At 38.2% G+C, this 14,191-nt stretch overlaps 1 protein-coding gene across 10 annotated transcripts in view; it reads left to right on the top strand.

Annotated features, from left to right (window-relative positions):
* Window positions 1-14,191, top strand: part of DLG2 (discs large MAGUK scaffold protein 2) — a 2,256,157-nt gene that overhangs the window by 531,190 nt on the left and 1,710,776 nt on the right. The window lies entirely within an intron of this gene.

Raw genomic sequence — 14,191 nt, 5'->3', positions numbered from 1 at the left:
TGTGTGTGTGGGAGAACAAAAAGATATTGTAGGTCTTCAGAGAGCATCTAAACAACCCACAGCCTTCATCCCAATAGTGTTAACTCTGCATTTTTAAAGCGTGGCTATTACTGGTGTATTATTTAGAGGTGGGAGGGATGGGATAGGGAGAAAGGGAAATGGGTTGGATCATTTTGATTAAAATTTGGGGCCCGATTGGGGAAATGATGAAACAGTAGAGAAAACAACTAACTGAAGATTCGGTTCTATGTCCAGGATATTTTACCAAAAAAAAAAAAAAAAAAAAAAAAAAGAGTCATTGACACCATAAACAGGGACTGCAAGAGGCTGTTTAAAAGCTGTGAATGCCTGAAACCTGTAAGCCAAGGTGTTCGCTGCCTGAGCTTAATGATGTTCCCCACAAAGGACGAAGCCAGTTCAGAAGTTACCAACAAGCTGCCATTTTGTAGATAGAGACTGGGGAGGGAGAGTGTACACAGGCAGATAGATCATTCAGTCTTAGAGGTGCTAATTCTTGAAATTAGACAGAAAGACCCTTTCTTTTCCAATTATGAGGTTGTATCAGCTTATCCATCTAAACCACTAGCTGATGGAGATGGCAGAGTAGGGAAAGACAAGGACCCATACTATTAAGGTAGCAAATTCTTGATGCCTCTGTTTTGTTTGGAATTTTGAACTCTGAAACCATGGGTGGCAGAGTTCAGTCACTGACAGCACAAGTTTCATTGAAACTATTCAAGGGTTGAATGATTTCAGAAGTCCTGGTCTCAGAAGAAGACTAATTCATACTGGGGCAGTGGTTCACTTTAAAACACCAAACAGTTTTTTTTATCCTAAGAATCAATTCAGACCCAAGATGTCCCATCTTGATTCCTAAGATCCATCATATCTTGACATGGTCTAGACCTGCATCTAGAGCTGCATTGTAAAATCTCTGTAGGCATGTGTTAGGTTTCTGTGAAAACTTTCTTTAAATGTAAACTTCATACCACACTGTCAGTTTTTGTCTTAATAAAACTATAGATTTATAAAAAGAAATACAGTGACTGCCAAGAGGGGATAAGTATGAGCCAGATTATGGACATTGTTGTACTATGTATGTATCTCTACTACAAATAGTGCAAATGGCATGAAAATATATATTAAGCTTACCTGGACAACATATGATAATACGACACCCTTGGTTGGATCATTTTGGAACCATTGCCTAGAATTTAAGACTGTGACTAAGGCTGTTATGGTCTTTGTATCATGGCAGACATAGAATAAATGCAGAGAATTTGTGATTTATTCACATTTATTACTCTATATGTATGTTTCAAAGCAGTTGACTTTTGGGCTTCTAAAATTGGATCTGTATTTCTGCCTAGAGAGATACAAATAGATAATGACATGAAACATTGAAATAGCATTTTTTTTTAATTTAGGGATAAGAGTGTGTGGGTGTAGTTAATTCTATTAACAAATTATTAAGACCACATTGTGGAGACACTATACTGGATGTCTACTATGTTAGAAATAAATTTATTACCTAATTGGAAAGTGAAAGCACAAATATACCAAAAGATAAAGAATGTTAAGCTACAGGAAAAAGAAGCTGAATAGTTGTTCTGCAGATATTCAGAGGAGTAAATAACATTTTCTAGAGTTTTCAAACACCCTTGAGGTACTATCTAGGAATTTTTATATGCCTAAGACTAATTTTAGAAGTCTATAGCAAAAAAAATCTTGCATGGGATGATGGACAGCATTATTGAATAGGATGGTTCTAGGGGTTCCTGACAGTCCAAGTAGGGTGCAAGGCTGCAGATGCCAACCGTAAATTCTCAGTACTATAGTGTGTATAATTGTTGTCTTATTTTCTTGTTGTTGAAGTTTCTTAAGAAACTGTAAGCAGAATTGCAAAAAAGTAGCCAACAGGGTCAGAATCAAAAGTTCCTTCAGAGAGATATACACAAAATGTGAATTTGTATAGGAGGCCTTCAAACTATAGACCAAACTAATCGTTCACATAGAACACATTATTTCAGCAATTTCAGCAAGGCTTCCATAGACTATATGAGGGCAGAAATTTGATTCACCTTTTTGCCAGTGAATCAAATCCTGGAATAGTACCTGACTCATACTTGGTGAGTTAATACAAGTTCAATACATATTTGTTGAAGGAATGAATCTATAAAATGATGGTAATAATGCCTACATTAAATTGAAATGAGGGGCTGGTGCTGTGGCATAGTGGGTAAAGCTGCTGCCTGCAGAGCCAGTATCCCACATGGGTGCCGTTTTGATTCCCGGATGCTCCACTTCCAATCCAGCTCTCTGCCATGGCCTGTGAAAGCAGTGGAAGATAGTCCAAGTCCTTTGGTCCCCGTACTCACGTGGGAGACCTGGAAGAGGCTCCTGGCTCCTGGCTTCAGATCAGTGCAACTCTGGCCATTGCAGCCAGTTAGGGAGTGAACCAGCAGATGGAAGACCTCTCTCTCTCTCTCTCTCTCTCTCTCTCTCTGCTTCTGCCTATCTGTAACTCTGCCTTTCACATAAAATAAATACATATTTTAAAAAATTGAAATGCGAATCAAATATTATACTGTATATGAGTCAGGGACTATAACATGTTGACTTTTATTGCTTCTTAGATTCTACATGATTGTGGAATGCTGTGAACTAATTCTTATAACAGGAAATTCCTGCTTTGTGGAAATCAGATATGGCATTTGTGAGTTATATAAAATGGAGAATATCCCTCTGAAGAGAAATGGAAACTGCAAGCCAAGAACTGGTCTACATATTATAAGTCAGGAAAACTAACTTGAATTTTCATTTTTCCTTTCCTTTTTTTTAAACATATTTCCCACACAGAGATAAAAATAGTCTCAAAAATAGCTTTGAACTTGAAGGATGACATTATATGTGCAATAGTACATTTTTAATTTTTATGTATAATTTTTGACAATTATCATGTTAAATGTATTTTTAAACTATAGATCTGCATGAATATTGAGTGAAATTTCAACTTTCCATTCACTGGCATTTAATTTTTTTACTTTTAACTTTTGCATCTGATTTTGTTCAAGTTCTAGGAAAGAACTTGGAGGGGAAAATACAGCATTAAAAATTTTAGAAAGACATTTGGAAATTTTATTGCCAAATAACTCAAGTATCATAGACTTTCTAAAGCATGATCTTAGTCTAAATTTGTTTCTGTCATTTCTGTTTAGTTTCTATATGGGCCTCCTACTAAAAAGAGTTAATGGACAGAGAGAGGGAGAGAGAGAGAGAGAGAGACAGAGATGGGTCTTCCTTCCATTGGTTCACTCCCCAAATGACCACTATGATCTGAAGCCAGGAGCCAGGTGCTTCTTCCTGGTCTCCCATGCGGGTGCAGGGGCCCAAGCACTGGGGCCATCGTCCACTGCCCTCCTGGGCCACAGCAGAGAGCTGGACTGGAAAAGGAGCAACCAGGACTAGAACCTGGTGCCCATATGGGATGCTGGCGCTGCAGGCAGAGGATTAACCAAGTGAGCTGCAGCGCTGGTCCCTCACCCTTGTTTATTTAATAGGACACTATTAAAGTAAGTTACTGAATGGAATGGCTCAGAGTAGATTTTTTTTTTTTGAAAGACACATCCAGTCTCCCAAAATTGAGTCATGAAGACATAGAAAGCCTAAACAACCCAATAACCAAGACAGAAAGTGAATTATTAATAGAGATCCTCCCAACAAAGAAAAGCCCAGGAACAGACAGCTTCACTGCTGATTTACATAAGACATTTAAAGAACTAATTCTGGTTGTTATTAAGCTATTCAAAATAATTGAAAGGGATGGAATCTACCCAAATTCTTTCTATGAAGCTAGTATCACCTTAATTCCTAAACTTGGAAAAGACTCAACAGAGAAAGAGAACTGCAGACTAATTTCCCTGATGAACATAAATGCAGAAATCCTCAACAAAATATTAGCTATATTAGCTGTTCAAATCCAACAGCACATCAGAAAGATCATCCCCCTGGACCAGGTTGGCTTGGTATGCAGGGATGGCTCAACATGTGCAAATCAATAAATGTGATACATCATATTAACAAACTGAAGAACAGAATTCATATGGTTATATCAATAGAAGCAAAGAAAGCATGTGTCAACATGAAACATCCTTTCATGATTAAAACTTTAAAAAAAATTGGGTATAGAAGGAACATTCCTCAACTCAATCAAGGCAATTTATGACAAACCCATGGCCAGCATCCTATTGAATGGGGAAAATATGGAAGCAACCCCTCAATGATCTGGAACCAGATAAGGATGTCCACTCTCACAATTGCTGTTCAATATTGTCCTGGAAGTTTTAGCCAGAGCCATTAGAAAAGAAAAAGAAATCAAATAGATACAAATAGGAAGGAGGAAATCAAATCATCCCTATTTGCAAATGACATTATTCCATATATAGGGATTCTAGAAGACTCTACTGAGAGACTGTGGGAACTTATAAAAAAGTTTGGTAAAGTGGCAGGATATTAAATCAACATGGAAAAATCAATAGCCTCTGTATACACAGACAACTTCATGGCTGAGAAAGAACTTTCAAGATCAGCCCCATATACAATAGCTCCAAAAGGAATTAAATACATTGGAATAAATTTAACCAGGGATGTCAAAGATATCTACGATTAAAATTACAAATACTAATGAAAGAAATAGAAGACATCAAAAATGGAAAAATCTTTTAGGTTCATGGAAGAATCTACATCATCAAATGTCTATATACCAGGGCTGGCGCCGTGGCTCACTTGGTTAATCCTCTGCCTGCAGCACCAGTATCCCATATGGGCGCTGGGTTCTAGTCCCGGTTGCTCCTTTTCCAATCCGGCTCTCTAATGTGTCCTGGGAGGGCAGTGGAGGATGGCCCAAGTGCTTGGGCTCCTGCACCCACATGGGAGACCTGGAAGAGGCACCTGGCTCCTGGCTTCGGATCGGTGCGGTGCCAGCCATGGCGACCATTTGGGGAGTGAACCAACAGAGGGAAGACCTTTCTCTCTGTCTCTATCTCTCTGTTTATAACTCTACCTGTCAAATAAAAAAAATGTCCATATACCAAAATCAATTTATGAGTTCAGTGCAATCCCAACCAAATACCAATGACATTATTTGCACATCTAAAAAAAAATGATCCTTAAATTTATATGAAGACAAAAGAGACACCAAATAGGTAAGGCAATCTTATACAACAAAAACAAAGCTGGAGGCATCACAATACCTGATTTCACAACACACTACAGAGCAGTTATATTCAAATAGCTTGGTGTTGGCACAAAAACAGACTTGTAGACCAATGGAAAAGAATAGAAACTCCAGAAATCAATCCATGCATCTACAACCTGTGGGGAGCAACTGGGAGCAACTCGGACTAGACTAAGTTACTGGAATTAAGACTTATTCTATGCATCTGCTTTCCCACAATATGGCGCTGAGAAGGGAAACAGCTTCTACACAGCTGCCTCCAGTTCAACCAATAAACAGCAGGACCTGCTCCTGATTGGAGGAGAGCAGCGTACTCGGCGTGTGGGTAGCAGAGTTGGGATTGGTGGAAGAGGACTATAAAGGAGGAGAGAGACGGCATGCACCAGGAACATCTAGGGGGAACATCTATCTGAAGGAACACCTGTGCAGCCCCCGAGAGAGAGCCGGCCGGCGGTGTGCCGCTCCCCCGTGGAAGTGGGGAATGTGGCAGGGGGAACCGCCCTTCCACGGAGGTGGAAGGGACAGTAGCCAACCTGGGAAGAACCAGCAGCAAACCCGGGGAGGGCCGAGCAGACGAAAGAACAGCGCAGGGTCCTGTGTCGTTCCCCCACGAAGACGGGGAGCAACATAATGGTGCCGTGACTCGGATATGAAGCCTAGGCAGGGTTTAGTGTCGTTCCTCCACGAAGAGGGGGAGCGACACAACCCACTTATCTTTGACAAAGGAGTTAAAATCAATCCCTGGAGCAAGAACAGTCTCTTTAACAAGTAGTGCTGGGGAAACTGGATCTCCAGATGCAGATGTATGATACTAGACCCCCTACCTTATACCATACACACAAATCCACTAAAAATGGATCAAAGACCTAAATCTCTTACCCGATACCATCAAATCATTAGTGAACATTGGGAAAACTCTGCAAGACATTGGCATAAGCAAAGACTTCTTGGAAAAGACCCCAGAAGCATAGACAACACAAGCCAAAATTGACAAAAGTGATTACATCAAGCTGAGAAGCTTCTGCTCTGCAAAGTGAAGAGGTGACCAGCAGAATGGGAGAAAATACTACAAACTATGCGACTGATAAAACATTAACATTCAGGCTCTATAACGAGCTCAAGAAATTCAACAACAACAAAGCAAACAATCCAGTTATACAATGAAAAATGACTTGAACAGACATTTTTCAAAAGAGGAAATTCAAATGGCCAACACTTGAGAAAATGATTAGGATCACCAGCCATCAAGGAAATACAAATCAAAACCACAATGAGATTTCACCTCGTTGCAGTTAGAATGGCTCTCATACAGAAATCAACAAATGACAGCTGCTGGTGAGGATGTGGGGAAAAAAGTTACCCTGGTCCATTGTTGCTGAGAATGTAAATTGATGCAGCCACTATGGAAGACAGTATGGAGATACCTCAGAAATCTGAATATAGACCTACCATATGATCCAGCCATCCCACTCCTAGGAATTTACCCAAACAAAAAGAAATCAGTATATGAAAGAGTTATCTGTACTCACATGTTCATTGTAGCACAATTAACAATAGCTATGACATGGAATCAACCCAGATGCCCATCAACTGTTGACTAGATAAAGAAATTATGGTATGTATATACTTTGGAGTACTACTTGGCTGTAAAAAACAAATGAAATCCTGTTTTGCAACAAGATGTGTACAACTGGAAACCATTTTACTTAGTGAAATAAGCCAGTCTCAAAAAGACAGATACTCTATGTTTTCGCTGATCTGAGGTAACTAATAGAGTACTTGAAGTGTAATCTATTGGAGTGAAATATACATTTTGAGATTCAATTTTTTTATCGCCCTTGTTCTTTCCATTGAAGAACACTGTTGTCTTTATCTTCCTTTCTTTTTGTCTTCATACTATTTGTTGAACTCTTTTATCTAAAGAGGATTTGCTATATAATCATTAAATATTCTGAAAATTAGTCTATAAAAATTAAGAGTGAGAATTCAAGGAAGGGACTGTTCGAGCATGGGTTGGAGGGAAGTTAGAGGCAGGAGTATCATTATGTTCCTAAATCTGTATATATGAATTATATATTTTACAAATGAAGAAAAGTTTATTTATTTGAGAGGCAGAATGTCAGAGAGAAGGGAAAGACAGAATGAGAGAGATCTCCCATCTGCTAGTTCAGTCCACAAATGCCCTCAACAGCTAGGTCTAGGCCAGACCAAAGCCAAGAAACAAACTTCTTCTGGGTCTCCTACTTGGGGAACAGGGACCCAAGTACTTGGATGATCATCTTCTACCTCCCAGCATGCATCAGCAAGAATCTGGATCCGAAGCAGAAGTGGAATTCAGTCCCAGGCATTCTGATATATGATGTGAGCATCCCAATCAGAGGTTTAACACACTCTGCCACAACACCTGCTCCAGACATCTCATTTGTTTTATTTTAAATATCTTGGATCACTGCTCATGTATAAGGTTAAACATCATCATGTATTTATTGCCTAGTTCTGTTTTATATTGCATCCCTTCCCTTCTATGTTTAACTTAATAAACAAGGGAAAGGAGGAAACTTAAACAATGTGGTGATTCCAATTAGGCTCATTAAATTAGTCATAAAGTAACCACAATTAAGGCTTATTGCCATAGAGCATTTCTCTCTAGGTTTATTTGGCCATTTGTTTATTCATTAACCAAACTCAAGTTGAGCAAATACTGTATATGAGAGGCCTTCAAAAAATTCAAGAAAAATGTGCAATTGAAAAATGTTGCACATATTTCAAACTGTCTTGCACCAAGGTAAGCTTGTCTTTTTAAAAACAAATCTGTAATGCAAAGAGACAGAGACAGAGAGAGAAATTCCATGTACTGGTTCATTCCCTAAATGCCCACAACAGCCAAGGCTGAGCCAGGCTGATGCCAGGAACTTCCAACTCAATCTGGGTTTCTGCCTGGGTAGCAGGGATTTAAGTACTTGAGCCATCACTCACTGCCTCCCAGGATACACATTAGTAGGAAGCTGGAATCAGAACTGGAGCACAAGTCCCGCCTAAGTGTTGTGATATTCAACGCAGGTATTCCAAACACCATTATAACTGCTATGCCAATGCCTGCCCATAAACTTATCATTTTTCAAGTCTCTTTTTTGAAAGATATACAGAGAGAGACAGAGACAGAGAGAGAGAGAGAGAGAGAGAGAGAGAAAGAAAGAGAGAGACAATATCTTCTGTCTGCTATTTCACTCCTCAAAAGCCTGCAACAGCCAGGATTGGGCCAGGCTGAAGCCCAGAGACCTGAACTAAATCTGTGTCTCCCACAGGAGTGGCAAAGACCCATCTACTTGAGATATTTCCTGCTGACTCCCACGGTGTGCATTAGCAGGAAGTTGGAATGAGGTGTTAAGCTAGGATCAAACCCACTCACTTAACATGGGAAGTTGATGTCTCAATTGCGCCATTAATTGATGTACCAAATACCTGCCTCTAAAGCTATATTTTAATTCCATTTGCCTATAAATCCATTTAGAAGCCTCCTTGTCTGTCAAGCATATGCTACTGGGTCTGAGGATAGAGTCAATGGTTCTTCCATTCACAGAGCTTGTAGTTCAAGGGAAACATCTACCAGTGGCTAAACCCCCTTCCTACATTCCCAGCAACATTTCTCACAGCCAGCAAAATTGCAATTGCAAATTTTTGCAAACATATCGTTATATTTTCTCTTTTTTTCCTTGAGAAGATTCATTGTCCGATATTTTTCACTATAACAGAAATGTTCTTCTGTTGGTTTTGACCCAAGTTTGTATAAATATATGCATTGAGGAAAGAATCCTTGTTAGAAGGTATGTTTATAGCTGTTGTAGATCCACAAACTTTAAGAGAAGATGATAATTATCTCATTGTGCTAGCTTGTGCCTGATGAGATCAATTTCCTACTATTAAATATGCACAAAAAATCATCACTCCCTGACTGTAGGCACCTTTTGATTCACTGGCAGAGGGTAGTTAAAATTGAGACTGCATGAAGGCTTTAAAGTGTTCGGAACAAGTCTGAGAACTTTTAGACAGAGGACTCAATCCTAAGGTGTCCTAAGATGCTACTTCCTGAAAGTTCTGTGAACAGAAAGACCTAATCTAACATTTACTTTAGTTCGACTGGGTACCAACTTCCAGAATGTGGAAAGAAGGTACAACTCCATCTAGATTTACAAGTGTTGCTAATGGGAGACTGAAAGCAAATGGATCAAAATTGATTTGGAAAAAAGTACACAGTATGTTCTAACCATTTACTACTAGGAACTCTGGTAAGACTTCTGTCTGTAATTTGCTCTGTAATCCTCATGGTAATTTTGTAAAATGGATTTTTGTATTCCAGATTTAAAAATTGGAAGGTTAAGAACTTGACAAAAATGTACAGCTACTAAATGGCTAAGATGGCCTTTCAAGGCAAATCTGTTTGGTTCCATTGCACAGACATTCTTGTCATGGGCCTTTGCCAGTAGTGTTGAAAATCCACAGCTGGTGCCACTGTTAGGCAGGAGCCTGGAGACTCTTCAGTTACCTGTAGTTGAATTCCTTCTGCTTTCTATCCCTGTGTGTTTCTAGGGTCTGATCCCCTGCAGGAGGAGGAAGGGATTTAAGGGCCTGTTAGTAGTTTTCCTTAATATATCAGTTTTTAATTTGTCCCATGTCAATATTACAAGTGGAAATGTACATAATTTTTAAAATTTCAAAATAAACATTTTTACTTCATCTACCTATGATAAAATTTGTTCTTTGGGGGTAACATTGCAGTGAAGTGGGTTAAAACACTGCTTGGGATACCTGCATCCCATACCAGAGTACCAGTTTGAGTCTCAACTCCTCTGTTTTCAATTTATCTTCCTGCTAATGTACTTGGAAAGGCAGTAAATGGTGGCCCAAGATTTGGGTTCCCCTACACATGTTGGAAACTGGGATGGGCTTCCTGGGCCCTGGCTTTGGCCTAGTCCAGCCCTAGCTCTTGCAGGCATTTGGGAATGGAAGCAGATAGATATGTCTCTGTCACTCTTTCCTTTTAAACGAATAAATATTTTTAAAAAACTATTCTTTTGGCCCTCTAACATTTTAGTCAGAAGAAAATATGCATTAGTATCAAGTAAATGTTTTGTTAGAATCCAAAAAAGAAAAACAAGCTCTCATTTTTAATACTAATTTGGATTGAGTTGCTTCATTTTGAATATATTGGGTTGTTGATTGTTTTGTAGTCTGATAAGATAAAAGACCCTTATGATTCATCATCCAGGATATGTGCTAATGCCATTGAATGATAAAATGTCATATATCTGAATGACTGATCAATTTTCTTAGCCAAATTTTTGGGTGGCATTTACAGATCTGTTGCTAAGGAAATTGTTGGCAGCTTAATTAAGGCTTTCCTTTTTGCAACAGAGAGTATCTGTTAAGAGCCTGAGCTTTGGAATGACACAAACTTGGGTTTGTATTTTTCTTGCATGAACTTTGTGACTTAGGATGAATTACTTAACTTCTCTAAGTCCTCATTTCTTCACTGCAAAATGTGATAATAGTAAAGTTTTTTGCCATGACAATTAAATGACAGAATGCATGGAGGCAATGAGGGTTTGCTCAATACATGTCAACCATTATTATCATTTCTTAAGAAATTAACCGAAGGGTAGTGGTTCTCAAAATACAGTTGTTCAATAGCTGTATCAGGATCTTGTAGAATGTTTGTTTAAAAATTTTTCTTCCTGGGTCCCAATCTTTAGGGGGAGAGAGAACACAAAAATTTCACAATAACACAGAGCTAACGCATATTGAAGTTTGGGAACCACAACCATACAAGATTTGGAGTAAAGGTAATGCTTTATGTTCTGGTTCATCTACATTTATGAGTGACTACTATTTACCAGAACTTACCCTAGGCACAACAGAAGTGAGTAGGATTTCTTGTTTTTAAAATAAGAGAGAAAGAGAACAACAGCTGTTACTCCGTAGCAGGCACAGTTGTCACAATGAGGATGATGAACTAAATAAGGAATACAGATAATTATGTCTTCATGTTTTATTAGAAAGCCACAAAATGCTCACATATCCATCAGTGAATGACATAGAGATGCTAAAGTCAAAAATTTTCTCATTCCATTTGTCTTCTGGCATGAAATTGTGTGAAGAAATAATTTTCATCTGCTTGGTGGATTGCATGAAATCAGAATAGTATGATATTTCTTTTTAGAAAAAACATTTTCAGAAAAATGTTTTCCATTTCACTATAAATAAGAGAGAGAGAGAAGAATAGTCAAATAACTCTTTAGCTTAAAGGCTTATCCCAGTCTATCTCAGTCATAGGAATCTCTAGAATTTAAATTGCTCTTGAAATCTGACTTTTAGACACATTTAATCCCTAAAATGGCTGAGTTTTTCAAGTTATCAAGATCCATTTTTATTTGATTTTTTCTTTATGAAAACACATAAATTTTGTTGGTGTTGGCTTCTGAACAATTTGTATAATGATTTAATGTGTCCATGGATGTCATCAATAAAATATATGTACATTTCCAGAGAAGATAGGTTTAGATTCCATATGAATGAGATGTATCCAGTTCTTGAGATGCTTATCATGTTGTCATTTTTAAAAACTTGAAATAAAAGTCTTTTTATAAAGATTTATTCTATTCATTTGAAAATTTTAAATGTAGAGTTATTGAGAGAGAAAGGGAGAATCAAAGAGAAAGAGAGATTGTCCATCAATGGTTCACTCCCTAAATGTCCACAACTACCCAACTACCGGGGCTGGGCCAGGCCAGAACCAGGAGCCAGGTGCTTCATTTGGGTCTCTTACATTGGGGCAGAGGCCCAAGGACTTGGGCTGTCTTGCACTGCTTTCCCAGATGCCTTATCAGGGAGCTGGAATGGAAGTAGAGCAGTTGGGTCTCAAACCGGCATCCATACTGAATGTCAGCATTGCAAGTGATAGCTTAACGTGTTGTCATAATGCTGGACCCATGTTGTCATTTTAATTAATTTTTGTTTACTGTGTACTATCTGTGAAGTAGTTTGAACATTTGGTACATTTAAATAGCCTTTTATATATAGTCACAGTCAAGTTTGCTTTACCTTTGGGACATCTTGCCTCACCTTGCTACCTGGGTAATCCTACGCCAGTGCCTGTGCCATCCTAATACCTATCTTAGACTGCCACAGACTGCCCATTAAAGTTTAGTTATCAAGGCTGGAAACAATTATAAGAAATCAAGATAAGAATAGCATATTTATATTCCCAGTAGCTATATGAATAGTATGCACTTGTGTTCTAAGAGCTTTATATAGATTAACTCATTTAATCATCATAACAATTCTATGTGTTAGGCATTATTTTCCATTTTACAGATGAAAAATAGGCACAGAGAGATCAGGTAATTTTACTGAGGTCACACTGCTAAAACATGATACTTCTAGGATTTGATCCCAGATGGATTGAATCTAGGGACCACGCTCTAAACTTCTATCCTGTAATGTAGTTTTGAATGAGAAGATGACTTCACAGATTAGAAATACCGACATGAAAGTAAAATGTGATCAGGCTATTAGAAATTTTACAAAGCAAAATCCAGATATGCTATCAGACTTTAGAGCAGGGAAAATGGCTTGAATTGGAGTAGTCACAATAAAGTTTCTAAGAGAGCTGGGAGTAAATTTGTCCTCTGGCGAGTCAAGAATGAGTGATTTTATATAGCACAGCACCACAGATTTTAGTGAGAGAGCATAGTCTTTGCAGTACATCAGATCTGACTATAATTTCTAGTACCTATATTGATCCATAGCTTTAGTTTTTTCATGTACAATGTAGTAATATAGTGCTTACTCTATGGGGTTTTCTTTTTGGATGGAAATATAGGGGATTGAGTGGGATGCTGAAAAATTGAGAAAGGAAAAATGTGGAATAATTTGGGAATAAGTAAATAATCTTGTCTACTTAAAAAATAGGATCTATACAGGAATAATGAGAAATTTATTCTTAAAGATTTGAAAGGAAGATAGAAAGAATGATGGGGAGAGAGAGAGAGAGAGAGAGAGAGAGAGAATTGATTTCCATCTGCAGTTTCACTCCCAAAATGGCAGCAACAGTGAGCCAGAAACTTCAAAAGCCAGGAGGCAGGAACTCCATTTGGGTCTCCCTCATGAATGATAGGTGTCTAAGTACCTGGATAGTCATCTGCTTTTGTCCCAGGCACATTAGCAGGAAGCTGGATCAGAAGTGGAGCAGTGGGATGTAAAATGGAGCTCTGATGTGGGATGCTGGCCTTACAAGTGGCAGCCTAAACCACTGAGACACTATACCAACTTGGACAGAGATTTGTAAACTTGATGATCAGAGTATACTAGAAGTCTTTTGATGATTATAATATTTAAATTTACAGTTTGACAGATGTCCTGATTCAACCTCTTTCTACTGGGAAAATAGAGCACATTGCTTAACTTTTCTCTGCCTTAGTTTTATCATCTGTAAAATGAAGAGTAAGTAACATGTGTCATGTAAAAAGTAGAGCCCAGTAAATGATCCATATTTAATGGTCAATTAATGTTACAAATTAGTATTATTATCTGTAGTTGTAGTATTCAGCTGAGAAATATTTATTTGCCCAAGACAATAAAATAATAAAAATGATATTTTAATAAACTACTAACAATTTACAGGCTGAATTACAGAAAAATATGAGGTAATAAAATCAAAATGAGCATGAGGTCATAGGTATTCAGCAACTAGAGTAGTAGAGTAGTCAGGTAAACTTGAGTATAGTGATAAAGAAGTTCAGTGAGATGTCCTTGGAATCCTGACAGCTAGTTGGGAAACTTTGTAGCAATGCAAGTTAATGTGGGTTCTGGATAGGATATCTGTAGTGGAGATGAAATGAAATGAAAGAGATAGTGAAGAGAGAGGTTATAACGGATATAACTGTTAGCAGTGCAGGA

Source organism: Oryctolagus cuniculus, chromosome 1, assembly GCF_964237555.1.
Source record: "Oryctolagus cuniculus chromosome 1, mOryCun1.1, whole genome shotgun sequence".
In the NCBI taxonomy this organism is placed as follows: Eukaryota; Metazoa; Chordata; class Mammalia; order Lagomorpha; family Leporidae; genus Oryctolagus; species Oryctolagus cuniculus.
Note: the sequence above shows the minus strand (reverse complement) of the source record. Positions and strands in the feature narration are given on the sequence as shown.